The 10,846-nt window shown below is 39.8% G+C and overlaps 1 long non-coding RNA gene across 1 annotated transcript in view; it reads left to right on the top strand.

Annotated features, from left to right (window-relative positions):
* The window catches only part of LOC309491317, a 155,046-nt gene that overhangs the window by 71,045 nt on the left and 73,155 nt on the right, over positions 1-10,846 (top strand). The window lies entirely within an intron of this gene.

Here is a 10,846-nt window from a genome sequence, read left to right as displayed (position 1 = left end):
GAGGTAGTTGCGTAGGCTAGTGTAAATCATGTGAAGTGGTCAACTAGGATTAGGATATACTCATACCCTCCTTTCAATTTATCCAGGTGTAAGAAGTCAATGGAAACAAGCACAAACGGATGAGTAGTGACAATGTTCTGAAGTAATGCTCTGGCCTCCTTACATGGCCTCCATACAACTCTTGGTGACAGAGTGATCAACATCATTGTGCATTTGTGGCCAATAGAACCTATCTCTTATTAAAGACATTGTTCGATCTAGACCTTGATGACCCATATTATCATGTAATTCTCAAAAAAAAACTGCTTGTACCTTGCAGGTAAGACTAGCTGTGTCTGGGTGTTCGTCTTTCTGCGGAGAATTCCATTGTCTCCCAGGAGAAGTTTGTCCAAACTGCGCAGTAAGCATTTACTTTGTGCACTCGAGGTCTTAAACAGATGTCCCATTGGCTTTTTACTGGACAGCTCAAACTGTAGAACAGGTTCAATGTTGTCATCTTTTTGCTGGGCTTGTCTGATCTCCACCACATGTAATGGCTAGCATGCATGCTCGGATGCCATGGTGTCGTCAAGAGAAATCATTGCAGTCCAGGAGATGCTGATAGTAATCTTGATACAAAGAAAACTAATCGAAACAACAACATAAATATAAAAGGAAGTCTATAATTGTACCTTGTTCTCCATTTAAACCAGGATCTAAATTCTCTTAAACTTCTTGCAAACTGTGAATCAATGATGCCGCGACCATGTGTGACTGGGTCTCGTTCTGTTGTCATGAGAAATCAAGTCCTCCCAGGAATTGGGTATCCTTTAGGACCCAGGTGGTAATGCTTGATCAAAAGTTATCACAACTTCTTGACTAATTATAACCTATTTAACTGTTGTGTGATGTGTACTAACAACATGCTGGAAATATTAAAAAATGAATGCCTATATATGGCATAATAAAACAAACCATGCCTAACAATGTATTTTTGTATAAGGATAAGGATTGTTGCAACATACTATGTTCGGTACAAGTAATTTAATATAAATTTTACACAATAATAGTAATGTGGTGTAGTATATAATAATAGCCTACTATAATAAATTGAATTAATTGTCATGCTAGGCAGTGGCGTGCACAGACCTCCTCCGGGGCAGGGGCGGAAGGACCAAAAAGGGCACTTTTAAAAAAAAACATTTATTTTTAAAATAAATCACCTGTATTTAAAGCAGTACCGTCTGTCTGTTGTGTTTTATATATTTTAATGACTTAATGTATTTTAATGTATTCAATAAAGTGTTAGCTATCATAATATCAATAACACTTTACAATAAGGTTTCATTAGTTAAATTTGTTAACATGAACTAATAATGAACTGCACTTCTACACCATTTATTAATCTTAGTTAATATTAATTTCAGCATTTACTAAAACATTATTAAAATCAAAAGTTGTATTTGTTAACATTAGTTAATGCACTGACTGTGATATAACATGAACAAACAATTAAAAGTTGTATTATTATTAACTAAGATTAACAAATAGGCCTACAGTAGCCTAACAAATGTTTAGTTTAGTTTATTTTCAGACACAGTTGAGCTAACAAACATCAGCACAGTCTGAAACAGGTGTAGGCTGAAGCTCTTGCTTATAATGCCTACCTTTTTAAAACATCTCATATTTTAATAAAAAATAAAAATGATAATTATTGTCTTACATCATTATAATGTTGACAAACAAATATAAACAGAATACAAAAACATTAGTATTTCCTATGCAATACCGTTGCACAATCCAAATCCAACAAAAGCAGCTTGTTCATTTATCATTCTTTAAATGGTTTCATATAGTTTCAGTGCATTATTTTTAAATAGTTTCTTTAACTTATTAAGTGTCCCACATATTTTCAGTTCCTCATGACAGCTTTTCCATAGATTTACACCTTTAACTGAAATACAATGGTATTTTGCATTGGTCCTTATTGGTTCTTTTTGAATTATACAAGTTTCCCTTAAGTCATGTTGGCATTCTCTTTCTGTGAACAACCCTTGGATACTTTCTGGCAATTGATGATTTTTTACTTTGTACATGATCTGTAATGTTTTTAGTTCTACTAATTCTTTAAACTTTAGAGCCTTTAGTTCAATAAAAAGGGAGTTTGTTGGCTCCCTTTGTTTTGCTCATGATTAGTTAATGTTAGTTAATATGAATAATAAACAAATGAACCTTATTGTAAAGTGTACTATGAAATCAAAGATATAAGTTCCTTACAATTTAGAGCTGGACATGGACTTAAAATTTCCTTTCACTAGATGTATTTCCCCCAAGCTAATAACACTTGCTATGGCCTGGACAAAAACAAATGACATTGTCAGACTCAGAATGCGGCTGAAATTGAGTTATACTTTTATGATTGTTAAGCATAACTCACATGCTGCCGCAACTTTTACAGTAGCATGGTAGGATAAATGTAACTTTTCTGTATTAGCTTAATGTGCCTGCTGCCCGTGCAGTTTGAAGACTCGCGGCGAACTGCTGCGTACACAGCACTGCAAAAAAAACCTCCGCCTACTGCCACTTCACCTCCGCCAAATGCTTCCGCCAAAAAAAACAAAAAACATTTGTTTGTATTATTATTTTTCGTGGCAATGGTGTATAAGTGTATTGTTATTTATTATAATATTTATTTTTATAATTATTATTATTTACATTTATCAGAGAGGGGCACAATACATGTTGAGACAAAAGGAGCAGGGGCTTGAGCCCCCCCCCCCCCCCCCCCCCCCCCCCCCCACACACCACTGATGCTAGGTACACACAAACATCATTAATTTGAAACGTAATTGGGAACTATATAAAAACATACCTAATATAAGATAAGCTAGCAGGCTAGCAGTAAAACGAGGCGTTGTAATCTCCATATATGGTTATTTTCGGGGTGGAGACGCATGTGAACACAATCTTCAGCTGACTGAGATTTATAAGGGAATTTTGCACATTGTGTTATTTATAAAATAATACGCAATAAAGAATGATATAGGCTACATTAAGTAGCTACAGTATATGTAGTATGCAGTATATGCTACAAAATGATGGGCAACACATTTTCCATTTTCGGATCCATGAACAAGTGTGTACTACAGATTATGAGCTATTATCAGTGTCTTTACCATTTTATTTACCATGGGAATTTAGACAGATTACCGTCATTTTATATGTTACGGGACCAGACAATGTGGAAGCCGCAAATAAAATAACGGACAGTTATAATAACGCTTTGGCACGCTTCTCTGACCAACCAATTTTAAAGCTGCAGTGTGCAAGCTTTTTTTGATCATATTCTCTGAAACCGACACTATACTCTAACAGAACAACATAAATCAGCCGGTTTTATAAAAAAAACCTGTGCTTCTACCTCCACCTTTTGTTTTGCAAAAATCCATTGCTCCCCGTTCTTCTGGTCCAATCAGCGCAGGGCTGTGTGAGATCTGACTGTCAATCACAGTTCGTGCACACGCCACAGATCCCCACGCACGTTACCAGGGCTCTCATGTTTTGAAGACAGACAAGAGTGACCCCAAACCCCCTCTGAGCAGGTGTTGTCAGTGAACAGGCTGTAAAACTGTTGGCTAAGTTACAGACACTCATGAAAAACTGATGCTAATTATCTGGGAAACATTCTCTAACAGCAGTCAAGTTGTCATTGTTTGTGTCAAACAAGTTGTGAATTTGTTGTAACATTAAAACAGGAGATCATGACTTACTCTGTGCTCAAAGTGATTTCCTCTGTGAGTGAACGAAACGTCCGGGCAGAATCACATGAACAATTCGAGGATATGCTTTTTTTTTCATTGGTTGTTGCGTTAAATCTTACCCAGATACAATAGTGCTCGACTAAGAACTCCAGGAGAGACGCGCCTGACTCCTGCCGGTTCCACAGTGAGAGCGGTGCAGCCAGAGAAGTTTTGGGCGCTGCGGCATATTAAATATATTATAAATAGTTATTCCGTGTGAGAAATACGAGTGGGAGTGCGTGACAAAAGACCGAAATGACTGTCATGCTCAATGCGTGACACTTGAGAGCCCTGCGTTACAATTTCACATGCACACGCCTGAAGTTCACAGGTGTGTTGGATTGTACGAAGCGGGATGGTGGAGAGAAAATCTACTAACAAGCTTCCAATTCCTTGGTTAACAACCAGAGCTTGGAGGTCCAAAACAACCAAGGAAAAGAAAATGATGCTTCGATGCTGAAGAGACGGGTACGTTCACATAAAATCTGGTATACACGCACTGACGAGCACAAACTCGATGGGAGGTGGGGGAGGGGCACGAGAGGCTAAGTCCCCTCAATCTGGCAGACTTTCCGACTGCAGCTTTAATTCTCGGAGATATGGACAACACTTCATCAGGAAGGATACCTGATATCTGATCACACCGGAAGTGACACGAAACTCTCAATGCGCATGCGTCTGAATGCGTTGTTGTTTTTGGAGCACTATCGATTTGATTTATAATTCTTGATTTTTCTCTTAAAACTCACTTACAACGAACATTTTCTACTTTTCCTCACTGAGAAGCACTACTGCTCAAACCTCATAGTTACAACGCGGACTGTTGAGCAGACGCGTCTCAAGCCTATTAGTGATCCAACTCCGGATACTCTTATAGGTTACTCCAGTGGATCACGGCTGAACGCGTCTTTTCCACACTCACTTACAAACAAACATTTTTTCGCCTATCGTGCGTCTACTCTACACCCCTACCACAAAAAAAAAAAAAAAGGATTATATCCGAGACTTCAGTCATAAATTAGTATTAATATTGATAGCATCACTGGTAGCTTCGTTGCTAACTCACTGTCGATCTGTTAAAATGGCGAATATATCAGATGTAAGTAGTCTACCTTTTGGTGCAGGTGAGGACACATTTGAGCTGCACGCACTGCAGTCTGAGCTGGAAGCTGTTGAGAAACAGATCCACGACCTTTTATTGAGACAGGCCGAGCTGAGAGACCGGTGTTTAGCTCTTGAAACATCACGCGCCGATGCACACAAATCAGTGTTTAACGTTACTAACCCGCTGACTCCGACCGCGTCTACTCCGTGCGTTCCTCAGCATCGGTCGCAATCAGCCATGGTCTCGTTCACTCCGGCTCCAACACGCCACCACGAAGCCTGGGTGGTTCCGCAGCGGAAGACGCGAGTCAGGTTTAGACCAAGACTCTCTCCGACCCTCCCGGTTTTTGAGTTATTAGGTGCACAGTCACTGCTTTCCTGGTGCTCGTGTTTCTGAAATCGCTGCTCGCGTTCCCGAGATCCTGAACGGTGACGAGCGCGTCGGAACTGTGGTCCTGCACGCGGGAGTGAACGACATCAGGCTGCGCCAGACGGAGATTCTGAAGAAAGACTTCAGGAATCTGATCGATACGGTACGCAGCACATCGCCTGAAACAACGATCATTGTGTCAGGACCGCTTCCCACGTACCGATTAGGGCATGAAAAGTTCAGCAGATTATTTGCGCTAAATGAATGGTTAATGTCATGGTGCAATGAGCAGAAACTGCTCTTTGTAAATAATTGGAATCTGTTTTGGGAGCGTCCTAGGCTTTTCCGTGCTGATGGCTTACACCCAAGCAGATTCGGAGCGGATCTTCTGTCGGATACTATCTCCAAAATGTTAAATACCCTTTGACTAGTAACCAAAAGTCCAAATCATAGTCTCTGCTGCACCAATTTAACTGATATAAATACTAGTGTAGAACATTGCATAGAAACCGTGTCTATTCCTCGTTTAGTGAGATCAAATAATAAATCTAATGCAGGATCTAGGAAAAATCGAATTGTTATTAAAACAGAAAATGTTGCTATTAGTAAACAAAAACTATTTCTAAAGCTAGGTCTTCTAAACATTAGATCACTCACACCTAAGGCAGTTATTGTAAATGAAATAGTCACAGATAATAGCTTCGATATACTTTGCCTTACTGAAACCTGGCTTAAACCAAATGATTATTTCGGTCTAAATGAGTCTACTCCATCTGGATACTGTTATAAGCATGAGCCCCGTCTGATTGGTCGTGGTGGCGGTGTTGCAACCATCTATAGAGATATTCTCAATGTTAATCAGAAAACGGGTTATACGTTTATTTCATTTGAAGTACTTGTACTAAATGTTACGCTCTTAGATGTTAGAAAAACATCCCTATTATCTCTAGCCTTGGCTACCGTATATAGACCGCCAGGGCCTTACGCTGATTTCCTAAAAGAGTTTGCAGATTTTCTCTCAGACCTATTAGTCAATGTCGATAAAGCACTAATTGTTGGAGATTTTAACATACACGTAGATAATCCAAATGATGCGTTAGGGGCTGCGTTTACAGATTTATTAAATTCATTTGGGGTCAAGCAAAACGTCACCGGACCAACTCATCGTCTTAATCATACACTCGATTTAATTATATCACATGGAACCGATCCAACCGATATAGATATCATTCCACAAAGTGATGAAGTCACTGATCACTACATGGTAACTTGCATATTACGTACTGCTGTAATATGTCATGCGGCGTCGCGTTATCAACCAGGCAGAACAATCCTCCCATCCACCATAGATAATTTCTCAAATTGCTTATCTAATCTGTCTCAGCTGCTGCCTGAACCCAAACAAACAGATGAACTAGAAGAACTAACTAGCACTATGAGCACCATTCTCTCTAGAACATTGGATGTGGTTGCACCTACTAAATTAAAAAAGGTCAGAGAGAAAAATAAAGCACCATGGTACAACAATACTACGCATGTTTTAAAGAGAGAAACCCGTATTTTAGAGCATAAATGGAAACAAACTAATTTAGAGGTCTTTAGAATCGCGTGGAAAGACAGTATGTCACGTTATAAAAAGGCCCTAAAAGCGGCCAGGGCTGAGCACCTCCGCAAACTAATAGAAAATAACCAAAACAATCCAAGGTTTTTATTTAATACCGTGGCTAGACTAACAAATAAACAGACGTCACCCGAACAAAATATCCCGTTACAGTTCAGTAGTAATGATTTCATGAACTTCTTCACTGAGAAAATAGAAAGCATCAGAACCACAATTGTAAACGTTCAATCTTCAATTGCGCCTTATAATTCAGCCTCAATTATCACCCCGAAAGAACAATTACAGTGCTTTACAACTATAGAACAAAAAGAGTTAAATAAACGTATCACTTCATCTAAAACAACAACATGTTTATTAGATCCTATACCAACTAAACTACTGAAAGAAGTGTTACCTGTAGTGGAAGAGCCTCTCCTCAATATTATTAACTCGTCTTTATCTTTAGGTCATGTTCCAAGAACATTTAAACTGGCAGTTATAAAACCTCTCATTAAGAAACCACAATTAGATCATAATAATCTAGCAAATTATAGACCCATTTCAAATCTTCCATTTATGTCTAAAATATTAGAAAAAGTGGTGTCCGCTCAACTGGGCTCTTTCTTGCATCAAAATGATATCTATGAAAAGTTTCAGTCTGGATTCAGACCGCATCATAGCACTGAAACTGCGCTCGTTAAAATCACAAATGATTTACTTCTGACCAAGGCTGTATCTCAATATTAGTTTTACTTGATCTTAGTGCTGCGTTCGATACTATAGATCATACATTACTCTTAGATCGACTACAAAATTATACTGGTGTTCAAGGACAAGCACTAAGCTGGTTCAAATCATACCTATCTGACCGCTACCATTTTGTCTATTTAAATGGAGAAAAATCGATCATAACTCCAGTAAACTATGGAGTGCCGCAGGGATCTGTATTAGGCCCTCTGTTATTCTCAATATATATGATGCCACTTGGAAATATTATAAGGAAACAAGGAATTAGTTTCCATTGTTATGCTGATGACACTCAAATATATATTTCATCACGGCCGGATGAAAACGCAAAATTTTCCAAATTGACAGAGTGTGTTAAAGATATAAAAGATTGGATGACGCGTAATTTTCTTTTATTAAATCCAGACAAGACAGAGGTAATACTTATCGGTTCAAAAAATCGCCCACAAAACCTCGCACAATACAACTTTAACATCATAGGATGTCCTGTTACTTTATCCTCTACAGTAAAAGACCTGGGTGTTATACTCGATTGCAACCTGTCTTTTGAAAATCATATTTCATATGTTACAAAAACAGCCTTTTTCCACCTTAGAAACATTGCTAAGCTACGTAATATGCTATCAGTTTCTGATGCAGAAAAGTTAGTTCATGCATTCATGACCTCGAGACTAGATTACTGTAATGCTTTATTAGCTGGTTGTCCTGCATCCTCAATAAACAAGCTACAGTTAGTCCAAAATGCCGCCGCTAGAGTTCTTACGAGATCAAGAAAATATGATCATATAACACCAATTTTATCATCACTGCATTGGTTACCTATAAAGCTCCGTATTAATTACAAGGTATTGCTACTGACTTATAAAGCCCTAAACGGCTTAGCTCCAGTCTATTTAACGGATCTTCTATCACCCTATAATCCATCGCGCTCTTTAAGATCACTAAATTCAAGGCTTTTGGTCATACCTAGGATATCCAGAACCACCAAAGGAGGGAGAGCATTTTCACATTTGGCTCCAAAACTCTGGAATAGTCTTCCTGATACTGTTCGTTGCTCAGACTCGCTCTCCCAGTTTAAAACTAGATTAAAGTCGCATCTCTTCAGCCAGGCATTCATATAATCCTACAGTTCAAACTACAATCCGGCCTCTAGCTCATAAATGCCAGAGGAGAACTGGCCCCCGACTGAGCCTGGGTTCTCCCAAGGTTTTTTTTTTCTCCATTAAGGCACCTGATGGAGTTTTAGGACACCATTAGGTCACTTGATGGAGTTTTTCGGTTCCTTGCCACTGTTGCCTCTGGCTTGCTCAGTTGGGGATATTTTGGGCATATTTAATTTAATTTTATCAATCAATAAATTCCTCTTGAAACAAACTTTGTTGTATTATTTTAATTTAATACTGTGAAGCTGCTTTGATACAATCTGTATTGTGAAAAGCGCTATACAAATATACTTGACTTGACTTGACTTGACTTGACTTCATCAGTATGTGGATTGCCCCACTCGATCTATGCGTACCTTGGACAAATGCTTCGGCAATATAGCAGATGGTGTAGGAGCCATTTTAATGCAATTATATATTTGTCCATTGGGGGCACTCTGACATTGACAGGGGCAGTCATGGCCTAGTGGTTGGGGAGTTGAACTGGTAACCCGAAGGTTGCTGGTTCGTTTCCAGAATCGGTGGGAAATGACTGAGGTGCCCTTGAGCAAGGCACCTAACCCCTAATCGCTCCCCGGGCGCCACACAAAGGCTGCCCGCTGCTCTGGGTGTGTGTATCCACGTTTGCAGTGTGTGTGTGTGTTAACTACTCACTACTCTGCTCCTAATGTGTGTGCATTAACTTGGATGGGTTAAATGCAGAGGTCAAATTCCAAGTATGGGTTACCATACTTGGCCGTCACGTGTCACTTTCACTTTTCACTTTCACTTTCACATATTAGGAGCACATGGGTAATTAGACAACAGGTGTATTAGTAGTGGGGAAGCACACAGTTTTTTTACCGTGTTAAGCCATGTAATACATGGAATATCATGCTGATCGTGCTTATAAGATTGTAATGTGTTGGATTGAGTTTAATAGTGCTTAACCATTCAACCTTCAACCTTCATTGATAAAGAGTGATGTTCAAAGACATATGGAATATGGACAATGTTCGTGCGCTGTATTTGCAAAGTATGGACTTTGAACAACAAAGAATGAGATACCACAATAAGCTAATTGGAAGCAACGTTAATTAATTAGAGCACAACAGATAAAAGACATTGGTTGCATCTTACATCTGTGTTCATGGAGTTTATACGCATTAATTACTTGCGCACTCCTATTACCAATACAACAGCGGCTTAATGGAAAGCTGTTACAGATGGCTATAAGGCTGTGGGCCGCCCCCCATTGGGGAGGTCCGATCATAACATTATACATTTGCTACCCAAATATCGAGCCAAGCTTAAACTAGAGAAACCGGTGACCAAAGAGATAAAACTGTGGATGGATCAGAGTAAAGAGGAGCTTAGAGACTGTTCTTTGATGAAACAGAGTGGCAACTGTTCTTTGATGAATGTGATAATGTACATGAAATCACTGACAATACCACATTGCGGCTACTCGTCCCAAGACCAAACAACCCCAATCTTATCTGCTTTCGGCCCCCCTCAACTAGCACTGGCCTTGGCCGAGGCTGCTGCTGGAACAACAACTCCCCCGGAAGAGCACTGCAGAGAGACGCTCTTGCGTTCCTTCCCCCATTCCCCACTGACACCTGCTGATTGTTGACTCTGTCTGGGACCTGATCAAGGTTGACTCCATGGCAATTGCTGTGTATCGCTATGACAATCCTGCGGACTGAGGCACCTAGATTAGGATGCCAGGCGTAGCGACTCTCCAGGCCTACACATACACGAACTCTTACATATATATACAGATATGCAATCACCCCCCCACCCCCCATCCCTCGCCTTCGACGCTTTGTACCACCAGTCTGACAAGCGGGTCTGTGACCAGCGCCGAGAATGGCTGCAGGACCGGATGGCTGCTTGCCTGTGCTGGGTTACCTCCATCCCCCACTCCCCTCCCCTGTTGCAAGTCTTGTGTGTTCATGTTGTTTTCATGAGTGTACTGATTATGTGCTAATGTTGCTGAGGTGTTTTTTACTGTTCCCAAACTGTACTCCTTACAGGAGCATAGTCTGGGGGTTGCCTTTTTTTCTCCTCACCTCTCCTCATGTTATGCTGTATTTTTTTT

The sequence above is a fragment of the Leuciscus leuciscus genome (assembly GCF_965113295.1).
Source record: "Leuciscus leuciscus genome assembly, chromosome: 25".
Classification (NCBI taxonomy): domain Eukaryota; kingdom Metazoa; phylum Chordata; class Actinopteri; order Cypriniformes; family Leuciscidae; genus Leuciscus; species Leuciscus leuciscus.
This window is presented reverse-complemented; position numbering and strand designations above follow the sequence as displayed.